Raw genomic sequence first — 18,488 nt, 5'->3', positions numbered from 1 at the left:
GACTATATTTACTATAAGGGCAAAGGGAATATTTAACTTTCTAGGATTTTGTACTTTGTCCATTGCCATAACTGGCTATCTTCTTGAACAATCAGACTGGCCTAAATTAAAGAATATGTAGTGTAATGGTTTATAGCTACCCTTTTTACCCAGACACTATAAGACCTAGGTAGAAAATGACCAGCTTTAAAAACTAACAATCAAAAATTCTAGGCCCATCTAGCCTACCCTTGTCTTGCCTGCATGAGTATTCTCTTGCTCAACTGGTACTCTGTAAGACAGGTAAGGCAAAGACAGGCTGATGACTTTGATTGCTAGTTTTCAAGGCTGATTAGTTTTTAGGTAGATATTATTTTCAGGGAAACACAATAGATGTGCCCCTGAAGCCTCATGTGGTGACAAGTGGGGCTTTGGGGAGGTGATTGAAGCACAGGTGTGGGATACACATCTCTGGATCGGTCCATTGGGCCTGGTGAGAAGAGGTAGGTCACTGTGGTGTGGCCTGGAAGGGTATTCTTCCCCTCCTCTTGTGATCTCTCTCTGCTTTCTGCCTGCCATGCCAGTGGACTGTTTTTCCTCTGCCATGTCACCCTGCCTTGGAACCAGACAACTATGGACTAAAATCTCTACAATCTGAGACAAAATAAACCTGTCCTCCTTTAACTTGTGGGTGTTGGTATTTTGTCCCAGCAATGAGAAAGTAACTAAACATGTAGCTTAAGATTTGCTAAAATACAAGATGCCCTTGTTCACTGGAGAAAACCATATCTTGCTATTGTTACTGGCACCAGCTCCCTTTTACTGATCAGACCACAATCTGTCAGTGGTAGCTGCTTAGATACTGTCTCTCCCACAGAGTATTTCATGTATTTAAGATCCTATTCCCTCAAAAATTAAGACATAAAACTTAGATACAGCTGGCTCACTACAAAGTGGAGGTAGGACCCCAAAATATGGTTGTATGACTTAAGAGAGAGGTAGGTGGTTGAAGCTATTCCAAAAACACTGCAATTACTCAGTTCTTAGCTCCTGGTAGGTTTCTTCAATAATTAAATGAGTAAAATCTTGCCATTAGTTGCTATACACTGAAATCTTTGGGAGACTGATTCCTATGTTGTTGCTATGAACATGGACACACATATATCACTACAATATGTCTTTAATTGTTTTGGGAAGATACCTAGAAGGGGAATGGCTGGGTCAAAGGGAATTTCAAGTTTCAGTTCTCAGAGCAATCTCCAAATTTTTGTAGTGGTTGTACTAGTTTACATTCCCGGCAACAATGGAGATGTGTTCCTTTTTCCCCACAGCCTCACCATCATTTGTTGTAATTTGATTTCTCAATGGTAGCCAGTTTTTCCTGGAATAAGATGGAAACTCAGTGTCATTTTAATTGCATTCCTCTAATGGCCAGAGATGTTGAACATTTCTTCATATAGACTGGCCATTTGCCCTTCTTCTGAGAAATATCTGTTCATCTCAGTTGCCATTATATTGGAAGGGTTGTCTAATTTTTTGAGTTTATTATATATTCTAGATATTAGTCCATTGTCTGAGGACTAACTGGCCAAATTTTTTCCATTCTGTAGTTTGTCTTCTCACTATATTGGCTGTTTTTGTTTGTTTGTTTGTTTGCTTTTCTTGTTTGGTTTTTTTGAGACAAGGTCTCACTATGTAGTTGAGACTGACCTGCAACTCACTACGTAGCCCAGGCTGGTCTCAAACTCACAGTGATCCTCCTGCCTCAGCCTCCCAAGTGCTGGAATTACAGGTGTGTGCCACCATGCCTGGCTTTTTGGCTGTTTCTTTTGCTGTGCAGCTTTTTAATTTGATAGAATTTCATTTGTTGATTCTTGATTATTTTCTGTGCAACTGGAGTTTTGTTTAGAGAGTTCTTGCCTACATCTACATTTTCAAGAGTTTTACATATTTTATCTACCAGCAGATCAAATATTTCTATTTAATATTCAGATCTTTGTTCCATTTTCATTTTAGTTTAGTACATGATCAAAGATATGGGTTTAGCTTCAATCTTCTGCATGTGGACATCCAGTTTTCCCAGTACCATTTATTAAAAAGGCTTTCTTCCAGTGTATGTTTTTGGTCCTTTTATCAAACATGAAAGAGTTTAATATGCCTGGGGTTGTTTCTGCATCCTCTATTCTGTTCCACTGATCCACACAATTGTTTTTGTACAAATACCATGCTATAGTTTTGCAATATAACTTCAAATTTGGGATTGTGTTACCTCCTATTTTGTTCTTGTTATCAAGTATAGCTCCTACTAGTCTAGGTTGCTTCTAGTTCCATATGAATTTTATGATTGTTTTCTCCAGTTCTGTGAAGAATGCTGTTGATATTTTGATTGGGACTGTGTTAAATCTGTATATCAATTTTTGAAGTATGGCCATTTTCACTGTATTGGTTTGGTCTATCCATGAACATGGGATATCATTCCATTTTCTGATGTCCTTTCCAATCTCCTTTTTCAGAGTACTGAAGTTTTCACTGTAGTGGTCTTTCACTTTCTTGGGTAGGTTAATGCCTAAGTACTTAATTATTCTTGGTGCTACTGTGAATGGCATTTTTTCCCTATCTTTCCTGGGGAGTTAATTATTGGTCTACAGGAATGCTATTGATTTTTGTGTGTTTATTTTGTATCCTGCTACATGCTAAATTTGCCTATGAATTTTAGAAGTCTTTTGTCAAAAGTTTTTGGGTCTTTTAAGTGGAGTATCATGTCATCTGCAAATAGTGAAAGTGTGACTTCTTACTTTGCTATACACATCCCACTTACTCTTTTTTTTTGCCTGATTGCCCTTGCTAATGTGAGTACTATGTTGAATAGGAGTGTTGATAGTGGACATTCTTGTCTTGTGCATGGACCCATTCCTGACAGATTGTGAGAAGTCAGGGAAATTACCCATTATCTCTGTGGTCTATAAAATGAATACACCTTATCTGGCTATAAGCACTGAGCAACTCCATAAATTAACTTCCCCCCATAGAATGTTCTAAATGTAAATACTTTACTGCAAAACATTTTCTCATGTTAGAGAAAAATATTTATACCAAAATGGTCTGTTAAACTATTGTTTCTTCCTGTTGGGCTGTACAATCATATTTGCCTAATTCCATAGGACTGTTAGGGGGATGTTATTAGGAGGCAGTCAGAAATGCTACAGTGGGTTCTCATGCAAGGAGATCAGCTTGAAACTGCAATGAGTAGGCTTTAGACATTACTGATCTGGCATAAGTCAGCTATTGATTAAAATTATGACACTCCAAGGCCTAAGAATTTATGGCTAGTTGATCCTTCAAATGGTATATGGAGACAGACTTCCCTATGCCAATGGTCACAACTGAGGTCTCAATGATTGATGAAGTTGTGATGTCTCTAATAACAAGGAAACACCACAGCTGAGGAATTATGACTCTGTGCAGCCATTCTCCAAGATCAAATATTAGCTAAAGATAACACAGGTGACTTGTTAACTGTGACCTGTCCTTCACAAGTATACTCAGTTAACTCTCCTTTTATAGCCTGGCTCATTAGTGCATTAGTTTTGCTATTCCTTACATCTGCCTTCATGCCCCCTTGCTATGTTGTATAATCATAAATACTGACTAATCCAGAGCTCATGGTCTTTAGCCAGGAGAGAGCTAAGAGCAACTTCTGGCCCCCCCAAGTAATAAACTATTGTTCATTATTCTTTATTCCTTATTCTTTGTATAATATTTTTTCATCCCCTGCTACACCCTTGCTCAGGCGACCAGACATCCCCTGGTAACTAGTCAGACTATCAACCTGACATTCACTATTTTCTACACCGTTAATTTTTTTTTTCTTTTTTGATACCAGGGATTGAAGTTGGATCCTTGCACTTGCAAGGAGGGCAGCAGAACCACTGAGCTAAACCTGAAGCCCCTTACTGTTAATTCTTTTAAATTTTCTTTAAGGAAGTCTGAGAAAGATCAACATCTGTCTTTTACCTATGTGTGCATTCATGTATCTATATGAAATTAGCTGTTAGCTCTACCTTTAAGAGCAACACAGTAAAGTTTAGTACAACCATATTTACTTTTTAAATGTATAGTACTTCAACTTGTCTTATAGATGCCCCATGGTAATATAACCTATTACGTACTCACAGTAAAATGTTTACATAAAATGAACTGTTCAATAGAAACCAGTAAATTTAAGAACAAAAACATTTTCACTGGATTATTTTGTTGATCACACACACACAAAATATTAGAAAAGCTGGGGAGGGGCAGTTAAGCTTTTATTTCACTGCATATATCAATACAAATTTCAGACAAATTACAGTCAAGTAAAGAAATCAGTGATCAGTTAATCTTAGAGTAAGATGTCTTATGATTAGAAGTAGGGGTAAATAAAGGAAATGACATAAAAGGCTAAAGTAAGATTGATGCAATATAAAAATTATAAACAAAAGGCATAAGACAAGTAGAAGTAAATGCTGCAATGAAAGACAAAAAATTAATATCATTAATATGAAGAGCCTTTATAAATCAGAAGAAAAACACTATTTTAGAGAAATGGCAATGATTGTAAACCATTAAGTCACAGAAGAATGTAGCTAATAAATAATAAATTTAGCAATAATCAAGTAAAAGGGCTTATATCCAGATACAAAAGTAGGACCTTTAGAGTTGGTTCTCAGTTCAAATCCTGAATATACTACACATCTGACTTTCAAATAAATTACTTTTACTTCTCTGGGTCACAATTTTTTCCCTACATATAACTGGGATTAGTAATGCCTTATTGGGGGTTGCTGTACTTAGAAAAATTTATATAAAGCACTCAAATTTACATAAAGCACTTAAAATAATTTATGTCTGCAGGATACACTTTCTATAAGCAAAATATGCACTTGATAAAAGGCAGGCTTTTTTTTTTTTTTTTTTGGTACTAGGGATTGAATTCAGGTCCTTGTGCTTATGAAGCAGGCACTGGAACCACTGAGCTAACTCCCTGCCCACAGACATTTATTTTTAAAGAAAACAAGGAAATGTCAATTTTTACCTTTCAAATATGGCAAAATTCTTTTAAAGGACATTACATAATATATAAGAAAGTATGTATACTTGCTAGTAGGAATATAAGTTCTAATCATGTTCTATCAATTAATTAAAAACAAAATAGATGACTAGAAATGACTTAATCATGTCTTCAATGATGGTTCATTTCTGATTAAATCTGAATGGATTTGACTGGATCCAGATCAGCATAGCTGCATATCAATTTAAGAAACAACTCTTAGTCATCAAGATCAGCAGATTTCTCCCTTATATGTTTGTTCTTTAACATAATAATTTATTATACACACAATGCACATGTAGCTTAAGGAATTATATTTATGTGCCTTTAATGTATTATTTAGTGTTGATGGTTTTTAAACTTTATATAAATAGAATTATACTTTTTTTCCTTGAAACTATCTTGACATTTGTGCTGGTATGTAAAGCAATACGGAATTCATTATTACTGCTGTATTCGTCCATCATATAACATATTTCAGAATGCTTTAACTCTGTTCACTCTTCTTTAGACTCTTATGGTTTAGACTTAATGCTTATGGTTGTCTAGGATTTATAGTTCTATCTTGATTTTAACTAGACAAAGTGAAGTACATTGTTTTTAACTTACAAAGCCAATATTTGTTTAAGTTCACCCACAAATTTTCTTCGTTCACTGTGCTGGATATTGTGATATACTACCTGTATTGCCCCCTAGTAGCTGGGAGTGGTCAGCCCTTGGCTGTTGGTCCTCTCTCTAAAAATAATGCTTTAATAAGGTCACATCTTCTCCCAGGGTTATTCCACATCCAGTGAAGGTATAAAGCTGGACCTCCTTCCTCTAACTTAATACATCTATGTCTGAAGGATCACACCAGTTCTACAGTTCCCTGCAGGATTAGTGAAACTTTTTCAGTCCACTGTAGTTGAATTTCTTCATTTCCCTGACAACACTTCCTTTCCCCCCATTCCATAAGGGTTAAATATGCTATATAATGAGCACATTAATATCTCCCTCAGAGTGTGCTTTCTGGGAAATCCAACCTGCAATAGTTACCATTCCTTCTTTCTCAAATTTCCTTTGGAGTTTCTTTTCCTTTTTCATGAAGTACATATTTCAGAGGCTCTTTTGGTGAATGTCTGTTTGGAGTGAATTTTCTTAGATTTTCTTTACCTTAAAATGACTCTCACTCTCTTCAAAGATAATTTTGGCTTGACAGTTTTTTTCAGCTCAGACTCAGACTTCCATGTTAAACAAGAAGAAGTACCTGCTTAACTCCCAGGTACTGAGCCAAGAGAGATCAGAAGGTACCTTCAAGGGTAAAAAAGGTCCCAGGGCTCATTTATCTCTATGGAACTAGGCTTTCTCATTATTCACAGAATCATACTTCTCCCTGTGCTGCCAATCTAGCCATACTGTATGTATTTTTAATTAAAAAAAGGTTTTTGAATGCATTTTACACAGCATTTTAATGTTTTCATTACCCCCCAAAATTTGAACATTTAATCTGATACATTGCTTGAAACAATATTATGAGATATATATGTGTGTGTATATATATATGTATATATATATACATATATATATATATATATTTAGAGATACTGACTGCTCTAGACACAAGGAAGCTTTAGTTGCACACAGAATGACATTTATGCTTTAAGAGGAAAAATAACATTTTTCCAGCTACACCTCTCCAATCTACTCCAGACTATAAAATTTTCTCTTTGCTTCAATTAACTGGATATTATCCAGTTATTTATTAGTGCATTAACTAGATAACAGAGTGCATCCTAATAGACCTTAGAATGAGAATAAAAATATATCAGAAGTTAATTCACATTTTAAAGTACATTATAAATTCAACATTAAAAATATGCAATGACTTTATAGAAATACCCATAACTACTAAATTTCAGAAATTCAGAGCTTAAATATAACATTTTGATAACTCATGTAGACTGTATTAACAGTAACAGTAGCAGCAAATCATATTTAATATACCAAATTTTTGACATTTAAATTGATCTACTTAATGTAATAGTGACTATCATGTGCTTCTGGATATGCAATCTTGAAAAGTACACATTATCACTGATGCAGGATACTATTCTGGTCAGAAACACTTAATCTGAATCTCAACATGGGGAAAATTGCATAAACTTCAAATAAAAAAATTTTTATTTTAAAAAAGACAGGGAGAGCTTTTTTCTTAAAAAAATGTTGGTATCTTAAAAGACAATGACATTTCTGGGGATATAGCCAAATAAATGCAAAGCAGGATTTTAAAAAGATATTTGTATAACTGTGCTTGCAGAAGCAATATTCACAACAGCCCAATGGTAAAAGCCACCTAAGTGTCATTTACAGATGAACAGATAAACAAAATGTGGTAAACTATATACATACAGTGGAATATTAGTCAGTCTTAAAGAGGTACCTACCTATCTCTTGTGTGCTACCCTATCGATGACCTTGAGGATATTATGCTAACAAATAAGCCAAACATAAAAACAAATGCTGTAATATTCTACTTAATCTAAAGTAGTCAAACTCAGAAAGAAAACAGAAAGGTGGTTGCACAGGGAAGGAGTGAATGGAGAGCTCTATAGAGTTTCCATTTTATCAGATGAAAAAGTTCTGGAGATTGGCTACATAACAATGTGGTAGGGAAGTCAAACACGTAAGAACAAAATACGATCTGGTGGATCCAGTCCCATACTAAATGTGCACAGATTGCCATGGAGCACAGGAAGAAATTAATTCTTTCTGATTGATGATAAGTAAACCTAGAAACAGTTTTCAAAGAGAAGAGTTTAGGTAAATATGGGGAGTGAACATATACACCAACTTTTGCTTTCTCTTGGAAATCCACTAAAATAAATATAAAAACTGTTAAAGAAAGATATCAATGTACAAAGAGATCAGGAAAGGTTGCAACAAAACATTGGAAAATGGAAAACAGAAAAGCAGTAATACGCTTAGGTAATGTAAAAGGAAAACTCTTAACCCAGACTGAAAAGAAAAAACAAAAACTTAAATTTAGCCTGAAGAGAGCTGGGGATTTAGCTCAGTGGTTCCGTTGCCTGCCTTGCAAGAGCAAGGACCCAAGTTCGATCCCCGGTACCAAAAAAAAAAAAAAAAAAAAAAAAATTTACCCTGCAAAAATCTCAAGTGGCTCAAGAATTAGTCAATGTCCCTGAATGTAGTTGTTAACATAGGGCTGAAAACTAGAGAACAGGTTAAAAATTAAATTTATATAGCGTAATATAGAGGCACATTCCTATATATCAGGAGAGTTGAAAAGTACAAGCCCCGCCCAGGCAACTTAGCCCAACCCTGTCTAAAAATCAGACATTTAAAAAAGAGGGCTGGTCCTGGTGTGAATAATCTGCAATAATACATAAAATCCTAATAAGATTACTGACATTTAGAAATGGGAAGAAAGGAGCTGAAGGTGTAGGGAAGGTGGGATGGGTAGGGGAAGAGTAATAAGGGAAGAGAAAAAATGTTGAGATAATGAAAAGATGAAAATAAAGTGTTTGTAGAAGGGGGTGAAGGGAGGGCAGGGGTAAGGGGAAAAAATGAGAATCAAGACTTGTCATGTAGAGGTACAAGATCCCAACAATGAATGTAACTGTACTGTATCCCTAAAATGTACCAATAAACTCAATTAAAGCTGGAAAAAAAAAAAAAAGAGGGCTGGGGGTGTAGTAGCTCATTGCACATGCCCTGGCTTCAATCACTAGCACTGCAAAAACAATTACATGCTCAAATACCATTCTCCTCTCCACACAGCCAAGAGTGCTTCAATCTGGGAAGATCAGAAGTTTTGTTTTGTTTCTTTCCTCCAAAAAGGAAATTACAGACTGCCTCTGGCCTGGGGGACATTAACCACAGTTGAGGGTGGTGCACCAGACTGAAAGAAGGAAGATTCGGTTTCAGGTAATCTATACTGTATATACAACTGGAGCTGAGACTATCTTTATTTAGGGAATATGAACAGCCCAAATTACCAAAGATACTAAAGATGATAAAATGAATGGATTGGGTGGATTTGGAGTTTCTAGCTAAGTTTTTAGTGCCCACTCTTAAATATATGTTAACAAGGCTCAACAGACCCTGATGAAAGATAAGACAGAAACCAATGAACAATAAGAGGTTTAACAGAAACATAAGACCTAGAAATACACAATTAGGGAGATAGAATATATAAACACTGAGGACCCTGATAGACTCCACTGAATTTGGAGCACAGTGAATAAATGTTCAGGTGGGCTGGGGATTTAGCTCAGTGGTTCAAAAAAAAAAAAAATGTTCAGGCAGTAAGATGTGTTGAAGAGGTATTTGAGGGACAAAGCACAAAGCATTTTCTACGTTCCACTCAGGTGGTTGTATTTCATATGATTAGAGTATGGGACACTAATGAAGAATACAAAGAGATATATGATCATATGTGCATTCTGACAAGTGTATTCAGATACCCCTACGGTGGACAGATTGAAAAGGGAACAAATTATTTGCAGAGTGACAAATTAAAAGGTGACAGACAATTTAAACATGAAAATATAAGCCTGAAATGAGACTAGAATACTACATTATGTGACTATGAAGATACAATTGTGTCTTGTACTTAGAAGATACAATTTTGGACTTAGGAACCAGTTGGATATATGAAATGGAGGACAGGAAAGACTTAAAAACTCTCCTCAGTCACAAGTTTTAGTCTAACATGGACAACTTATCCAGACCTTATCTTGAAATAAAAAATAAAAAAAGGCCTTGGGATAGCTCTGTGCAAAGGTGTAATGTTCAATCTTCAGTACTTGAAAAAAAATGTTTTACAAATTTTCACTTGGGCAAGTTGATGTATGCTGATGGCATTAATGGAAATATGGGATACAATGGTACTCCCTTATTTGCTATTTCAGTTAACCAAGGTTTGCTACTGTCACAAAATATTAGTATTTGTCTTGACTCTTTCAAGGCTACATTCATTTAATTTTAATTATGGTATACTGACTGTTATTCTTGTTTAATGTTATTGTTGATCTCATTCCTAATTTACAAATTAAATGTTAGCATATGAATATGTATAGGAAAAACAGTATACTATATTTAAATCTTGGTATTATTTGGAGTTTCAGGCAGCTAAGAAGCATGGGGAGAATGTGACTATAACATAAAATGAGCTAGAAGTATGAGGAAAATTGTGAATTTAGGATATGTCAAATAAGAAGTGCTTACAAACACAGCTATCTAGTAAATGGATTGAAAACTGGATCTGGAGCTTAAGTGAGCTGTCTAGGCTGGATCTAGAAATTTAGATTTGGTTATTAATTAGATCACCCATATAGAGTATAAAGGACAGAAATTTCAGTGTGTGCAGGTACATGCCTACATAAAAGGGATGGCTGAGAGTCCTCTAGAGAACTACTATTGTATTGTCTATCTATTGTGGCACCCCTCAGATGCACTGTGGCAAATGTTTATAAGAATCACAGATTTAGAAGACAAAAAAGAGTTGAGCTCAGAAGACTAATGAGATTAACATTTAGGAGGCAGAAGAAGGAAAAAAAACAAAAACAACCCTCAGCGACCAAAAATGAGTGATCAGGTAAGTAGAGAAAAAAATTGGAGGAAGTTATAACAAAAGATTTAAAGTAAGAACAGATGATAATAACCTAATATCTATGTCTCATAGTATATGCCCTGAAGAAATATGAAGCACACAGGGGAATAGGGGAAAAATAAGAATTAAGATATATTACGTAAAGGTACAAATCTCCAATGATGAATGTCATTATATTGTATACGTAAAATGTACCAATAAAATTAATTAAAAAAAAAGAAATATGAAGCACCTAAGGCTTGGTTCCACTGCAATCTGAGCTTGGAATCTCTTGAAAGACTGACAAGAGAAAATGATAGGATAAAAAGAACACAACAGAGGGTCAACAGTACATATCGTGAAATTGACTAGCTTATTTCATAACTAGTAATACATTTTTATGGAGCATTCTCCAAACTAATCTTCAATGAGTTTGGACATCAGACATAAATTGCTACACAAATACAAGAGGCTTGTTTTGCTTTGTTTTAATTGCTTTCAGTCCTGGGGATTGAACCCATGGCCTTGTGCAAGTCAGAAAAGTGCTCTATCACTGACTGACCTGTATACCCAGCAAGTAGGTAGTAATTTAAAATATACAAAGTAATGGCAATCTTTTACAAATATTTTATAAGCTATAATACAGCACCTAATTGATCATGTACAGTTAATTCAATCTAAAATATTCTGTAAGAACTACTTAATTTCCAAGCAAATTTACCAAGTGCCAAATTTGAAATAATTAGGCTTATAAACACTTTAATAGATGTTTCCTTAGTAAGTCTGTAACCAACAAACTTAGAACTTACAGTGTTTAAGATTACTTAAACATTAGTCACCATTATTTTTTCCTCCTCTTCCTTCTCTTCCTCCTCCTCCTCTTCTTCTTCTCCCCTTCCCCTTCTCCTTCCTCTTCATCCTCTTCCTCCTCTTCTTCTTCTTTTTTTTCCCCAGTACCAGTACCAGGTCAAACTCAGGACCTTGCACTTGTGAGGCAGGTGAGGTGCCATTGAGCTAAATCCCTGGCCCTTAGTCACCATTATCTTTATCAAGATTTACTTTAACTTGAACATTCAGTTCATAAGAAAGTAAGAATATAAAATTATAGCCCATTTTAAAAAATAACAGATAAAAGACTAAATAAATGTATTAAAATGTTAATAGACAGACAACAAATTTTTACTTTCTTATTTCTACCTTATACATTCTTCCCAATGGATCCATATTACTTTTGTAACAAGAAACAAAACTCTAACATAGTTTCTTCTCAGTTTCTGCACAGGAGAAAACTACTGAAGATATACAATATCAATTATTGATATCTATTGTAAGCACACATATTTTCAGTTGTAAAGGTTTCAGGCCTCCTATAGCAACATAAACTCAGGGAGGGTAAATGGGTTTATCTTTTCTATATGTTACTACATACCTATGCTCTGCAGGGCCTAATAAAAAAGGTGTAAAGTTTGGTCCCTGGTACCAAAACAAAACAAAAATTGTATAAGATGAATTCCTGATTGTTAGAACAATAAATTTTCCCTAAGCTAATGTTTGTTATGGTTGAACCCAACAATTTAATAAATCCAACCCTATATTTAAAAATGACTATATATAATTTTGTATGTTTTTATTTTTCTTTCAGCTATTTAATTTCATTTATTTAAATTATAATTCTTAGGATTTTAAGATGTACTGTTAATAGTTCTTCAAAAGCTCTACCTTTTTTTTTGGTACTGGGGATTGAACTGAGTGCTAACTCTTTCAAAGTAATTCTGAAAGAACTCTAATATTCTTATACTTACTTGATCATAAGTATAAAATATATTGTTAAATTTAACTCTTTCTAGGGCTGGGGATTTAGTTCAGTGGTTCTGCTGTCTGCCTCGAAAGCGCAAGGACCTGAGTTCAATCCCTAGTACCAAAAAAAAAAAAAAAAAAAAAAATTTACACTTTCTAACCATTCCACTTTAGAATGGTTGATAGCAAACTAAATCAATATAGAAAGAGTTTTAAAAATTCAGTAAAAAAACACTGAATGTAAAAGTTTAATAGGCAAGCTGAGGGTAAGCTAAGTGGCACCTAATAGAGCTGTGTGCAGTGAGTGGTACATGTCAGTGATCTCAGCTACTCCAGAAGCTGAGACTGCAGGATTACAAGTCTTAGGCCAGCCTAAACAATGCAGTGAGACAACCACCCCCATCTCTAAATAAATATATACTAACTGTACTCAGATTAGTTATAACAAATCCACTCACTTTTTAGGTCTTCACATCCCCTCTCATACAAACAGGTCAAGTTACAAAATTCTAGAAAAGAATTACATGAGCACACTGATTAATCAGGTTGCTCAAGGGAGGATGAGCTGTTGAAGAATGCTAAATACCTAACGCTTACCTACTTAAATTCCAAAATTTATCGCAACAACTAATTTTAAAAGAAACATTTCTAAAATGTTTAACCTATTTTTCTTTTAGGCAGAATGTACTCAAGATAGTATAATCTTTGAGATAACCTAAGGATATGATAGCAATATATCAAAATTATAATTTTGATTATTCTGAATGATACTTAAGGATCTATACTGATACTTTCTGGATTTTTTCCCCCTTCCTGAGGGTGTTGCAGACCGCCACAGATTTTTTATTTTCTTTTTACCTCTTGCTAGATCTTCCTTTGCTGTATGCTTATGAGTGCTCTGCTTGCTTGTTTCCAGCAGAATACTTTTCTAACTAGTTTCCCAATCTATAGTAAATAAGACACAACAAATCAATCAAATTCCACTCATTAAATGTTCTGTCTCTGGCAGTTTTTGAAGAATTCATACCTTAATCATACTCTACAGGATATTATGAGAGCCCAGAGGCTCAAATCTAACTCAGATCCTGAGCATTTCAGAGATCACTTCCTGGAGGAGCTAATTACTCAACTAAAACATGACAAATAAATAGGACTACCAAGACCAAGTTGGATTCATTCCATGGATGCAGGAATGGTTCAACATATGCAAATCAATAAATGTAAAACACTATGTTAACAGTGCCAAGGTCAAAACTATATGATCTTCGAAATAGATGCAGAATAAGCATTTGATAAAGTCCAACACCCACTCATGATAAAACCCTACAGAAAATTGGTATACATGTTCTTTATCTTAATCTGATAAAAGCCATCTATGACAAACCAACAGCCAACATCATACTAAATGGACAAAAACTAAAAGCTTTCACTCTAAAATCAAGATTAAGACAAGGATGTTCACTGTCACCACTCTAGTTCAATGCAGTTGTGGAAACACTAGCCAGAGCAATTAGACAAGAGAAAGAAATAAAATGAACAAGGACAGGAAAGGAACAAGTTAAAATATCATTGTTTGCAGATGACAAGATACTCTACATACAAGAACCAAAAACTCCACCAAAAGGCTTCTAGATTTGATAGCTAAATTCAGTAGCATCGCTAGATACAAAGTCAACACTCAAAATTCAATAGCATTCCTGTACATGGATAATAGGCTGAAAAATTAGAGAAACAACCCTTATCACAATAGCATAAAAATAATCTAGGAATCAACCTAACGAAGGAAGTAAAAGGCCTTTACATTGAAAACTACAGCACTCTGAGAAAGGAGATTGAAGAGGATATCAGAAAATAGAAGAACATCCTTGTTCTTGGATAGGAAGAACCAATATAGTGAAAATGGCCAAATCTCCAAAATTGTTACAGATTCAATGCAATCCAATCAAAATTCCAATAGCATATCTCACAGAATTAGAAAAAACAATTCTAAAATTCATTTGGAGCCAGAAGAGACCTAGAATAGCAAAGGCAATTCTGGGCAACAAAGGCAAGGCAGGGGGTATCACAATCCTTGATTTTAAATTATACGACAAAGCTGTGGTAATAAAAGCATCACGGTACTGACAAAAGAACAGACCAAAGGATCAATGAAACAGACTAGAAGAAGTAGAAACAAGTCCAGACATATTCAACCACCTTATCTTTGACAAAGGAGCCAAATACCTTCACTGGAAAAAAGATAGCCTCTTTAATAAATGGTGCTGGAAAAACAGGCTTTCCATATGTCAAACTTTGAAACTAGACCCCTATCTTTTACCCTGCACTAACCTAAAAGTGAAATGGAGCAAAGATCTAAACATTAAAACAGAAACACTAAATTTGCTGGAAGAGAGAATAGGTAGAATACTGGAGGACATAGGGGTAGGAAAAGTCTTCAAGAACAAAACCAAGACTGTATGGAAAATACTACAAAGAATCAACAAGTGGGACCTCATTTTATTAAAAAGCTTTAGTTTAGCAAGAGAAAACACCAACAGAGTGAAGAGACAACCCACAGAGTGGGAAAAAACTTTTACCAGCTACTCATCAAAGGACCATTATCTAGAATATATAAAGAACTCAAAAATATCAGACCCCCCCCAATGTAAAAATGGACACCTGAATGAAAAGACACTTCTCAGATGAAGAACTAGAAACTGCAAATAAATATATGAAAAAATTTTCAACAACACTGGTCATGCATTAAATGCAAATTAAAACAATGCTGAGATTCCATCTCCCAGAAAGAATGGCCACTATCAAGAAATCAACCAATAACAAATGCTGGAGGGGCTGTGGGAAAAAAGAAACCCTTCTCCTCTGTTGGTGGGAGCATAGACTGGCACAACCATTGTGGAAATCAGTATGGAGAATTCTCAAGAAACTAAAACTAGAGGTTTCATTTGACCCAGCCATACCTCTTTTTGCTATCTTCTCCCCAAAATTAAAAGCATCATACCACAGCGATATATGCACACCCATGTTTATAGTGGCACAGTCTGTAATAGCTAACTCTTGGAAACAGCCCAAATGCCCATGAATCCATGAGTGAATAAAGAAGATGTGGTTTTTGTATGCAATTGAGTATCACTCTGCCATAAAGAAGAATGAGCTTCAGACATTTAGAGCTAAGTGGATGGACCTTGAGACCATAGTCTTAAGTGAAATTAATTGGACACACATATTTAAATAACACACTGTTTCTGCAGAGTGTGAAACCAAAAGTAGAAATAAGGACTAAAGTATAACAGATATTGGGAAATGCAGAGAAAATATTCAAATGGGAAGGACAACAAGGGAGGAGGGAGAAAGGAAGGGACAAAAAATAAGTGAAAATGGAAACAAAGCTTTTGTACATTGGGAGGGGAGGTGACTTAAGGGGAGGGGAGAATAGGAAAAAGGGGTTTGATTTTTTAAAAAATTTAAAAAATAAATAGAATTTCATGGGCAAAATAATTGAGATAATAGGGCTGGGGATTTAGCTCAGTGGTTCAGTGCCTGCCTTGTAAGCACAAGGACCCAAGTTCAATCCCCGGTACCAAAAAAAAAAAAAAAAAAAAAAAAAAAAAAAAAAAAAAAAAAGAAAAGAAAAGAAAAGAATTGAGATAAATAGGTGGATGAAGAGATCTAGTGTACAGGTGGCAATCTAGTGTACTAAACTGTATTATTACAGTATGGTAATAAAAGTAATTATAGCTCACATTTATTGAACTCTTCTTATGTGAATTACCTTACCAAACCCACATATTAATTCTAGGAGGCAAATTATTCTCGTTTTATAGATGAGGAAACTACAGCAAAGAAAAAACTGCTGTACTCAGGGCTGCACACCTACCTTAGTGCTGGTCAGGTCTTAGCAGCCTGCTCTATTACTCATCCTCTTATATGTGTGTGTGTGTGTGTGTGTGTGTGTGTGTGTGTGTAAAATTATGAAAGCAAGAGAGAATCCAGTCTTTTCAACAATCTACCACAAATACTTTTCTAAAACCAGAAGACTGAACATATGCTCGAATATTGCAGAGAAGGCAGAAATCAGATCTGAAGAGCCTTCCATGCCAGACCTGGGTATTTGGATTTTATCCTGTAGGCATTAAGTACCATCTGGCAAAGGTGCTCTAAGATCACACTGCCTTTGACAAAGATTTTTGTGAAATTAGATAAAAATGATCAAAGGGTAGTAGTACAGGTAGGACTCACCAGAACTCTGTGTGAGAGGTAATTAAAAACTTGAACCAAAGCAACTAATAGAGCTGTAAAGAAGGTAAATAGGATGTGGAATTCATAGAAATTATGACCTAGATGAGGAAAATTGGTGACAGAGAATAATGAAAGTAACTGCATCTAAGACAGGGAACAGATTTTTTAGGATTGGACAGATGTGGTAAAAAAAGATCTATTTTAGACATCTTTGAGGTTCTTGTAAGATGCAACAATGTAAAAATAACCTCCCATTGAGTTTGTTATGTGCTATACAGTAGTCAAAGACTTTACATGTTTTGATTCTCCAAACTGTCAAGGTGAGTCTATGAGATATTACTATTAGTTTCTTTTTATGTGAGAAAACTGAGAAATAACTTGCCCAAGGTCATACGGCTATTAAGTACCTGAGTTGGAATTTGAACACAAGTAACCTGGATGAGAGATTTTTTTTTTAACCTTAATAGAGCCATGTCACCTGTATAGATAAGTATGGCACTCAGAAGAATGGTTTGGACTAAAAATAGTAAAGACATCATCAATATTTAAAGATGAAGTCATGAGTATTCAGTTAGGTATAGAGCATGCAGTCTAACTCTGAATGTGATTCTTTAATCACTTAAGTAAGAATATTTTGAGAGTCATTTTTTTTTTTTTTTTTGGTACCGGAGATCGAACTCGGGTCCTTGCGCTTGCAAGGCAGGCCACCGAACCGCTGAGCTAAATCCCCGGCCCTTGAGCCTCACCATGTCTTATCACGCTGTGGATGCCATTTTTTTTTTTTTTTTTGCCACTTCTTTTGTGGAATTTATCAAACTAACCTCTATCAGTTTAAAATGCATCATGTGTTGCACTTGTAGAGGGGTTTTCTTGTAGTAAATCACTGTACAATTTCCTGGTCTTTTCACCTGCTACCTGTTTCTCATTAAACCACACTAACAAAAATTTTCCACCTCTTCCAGCATTTATGTCCTCTCATCAAAAGTTATTCCCTTTGCCACATCAGCTCCTTTGATGGCACCTTTATTCTCCTTTATTCTTTAAAACAGTTGAGACTATTGACTTTGCCATCTAGTACTGAGCTACGCAAATACCACACTCATGCTTTTCTACAATTCCCTTCAATTCAATTATATTATTTGAAACTTTCTTTTTACCACTCTTGCTCTGCACTTTCTTGTTACCTTCATTATTGCTGTGCACATTCCACCAATCATGTCGGATTGAAAAATAACAGTGCAGTACTGTATGTGCTAAAAAGCACACCAAAAAGCTTCACAAGGGCCAGGGATTTAGCTCAGCGGTTCAGTGGCCTGCCTCGCAAGCACAAGGACCTGAGTTCAATCCCCAGTACCAAACAAACAAACAAACAAACAAAAAAACCAAAAACGCTTCACAGCAAGTGTGCACAGGTCTGCCTGCACCTGCGATCTCAACTACAGGAAGCCACGACCACATGTCAGAGTGGAGGAGATGGCTGCACTGGTGTTCCTGTGGGGAAGATAGCTACAGTCATGTTTATTACCTGATGAATGGTTCGTGAAGAGAAGCAAATTTTGGCAAGCCCTTCTGTCTGTATTTGTGAACCGAGACATTACTGTAGTATGGTATTACTGTAGTAACAAACTGTGGCATCCTAACTACAGTAACTTTGGACCCATATACCTGAGAGAAACAATTGTCTGAAAGGCCGAGGTAATCAACTGATGAACAGAAATGCTGACAGAGACACCATGAAGCCCTCACTTCTCTTCTTTTTTTTTTTTTTTTTTCTTTCCCCACCTACACTCGCCCCGT

At 35.4% G+C, this 18,488-nt stretch overlaps 1 protein-coding gene across 9 annotated transcripts in view; it reads right to left on the bottom strand.

Moving 5' to 3' along the window:
• The window catches only part of Cep57l1 (centrosomal protein 57 like 1), a 72,494-nt gene that overhangs the window by 21,775 nt on the left and 32,231 nt on the right, over nucleotides 1-18,488 (bottom strand). The window contains exon 4 of one of the 9 annotated variants that reach the window (XM_010635298.3): nucleotides 12,914-12,964. The exons of the other annotated variants lie outside the window; for them this stretch is intronic. The gene's annotated coding sequence lies outside the window, so the exon portion shown is untranslated. The remainder of the gene's footprint in view (nucleotides 1-12,913; nucleotides 12,965-18,488) is intronic. 9 annotated transcript variants of the gene reach the window in all.

This window comes from Fukomys damarensis, unplaced genomic scaffold (assembly GCF_012274545.1).
Source record: "Fukomys damarensis isolate Sample0158 unplaced genomic scaffold, DMR_v1.0_HiC HiC_scaffold_14, whole genome shotgun sequence".
Taxonomy (NCBI): Eukaryota; Metazoa; Chordata; class Mammalia; order Rodentia; family Bathyergidae; genus Fukomys; species Fukomys damarensis.
This window is presented reverse-complemented; position numbering and strand designations above follow the sequence as displayed.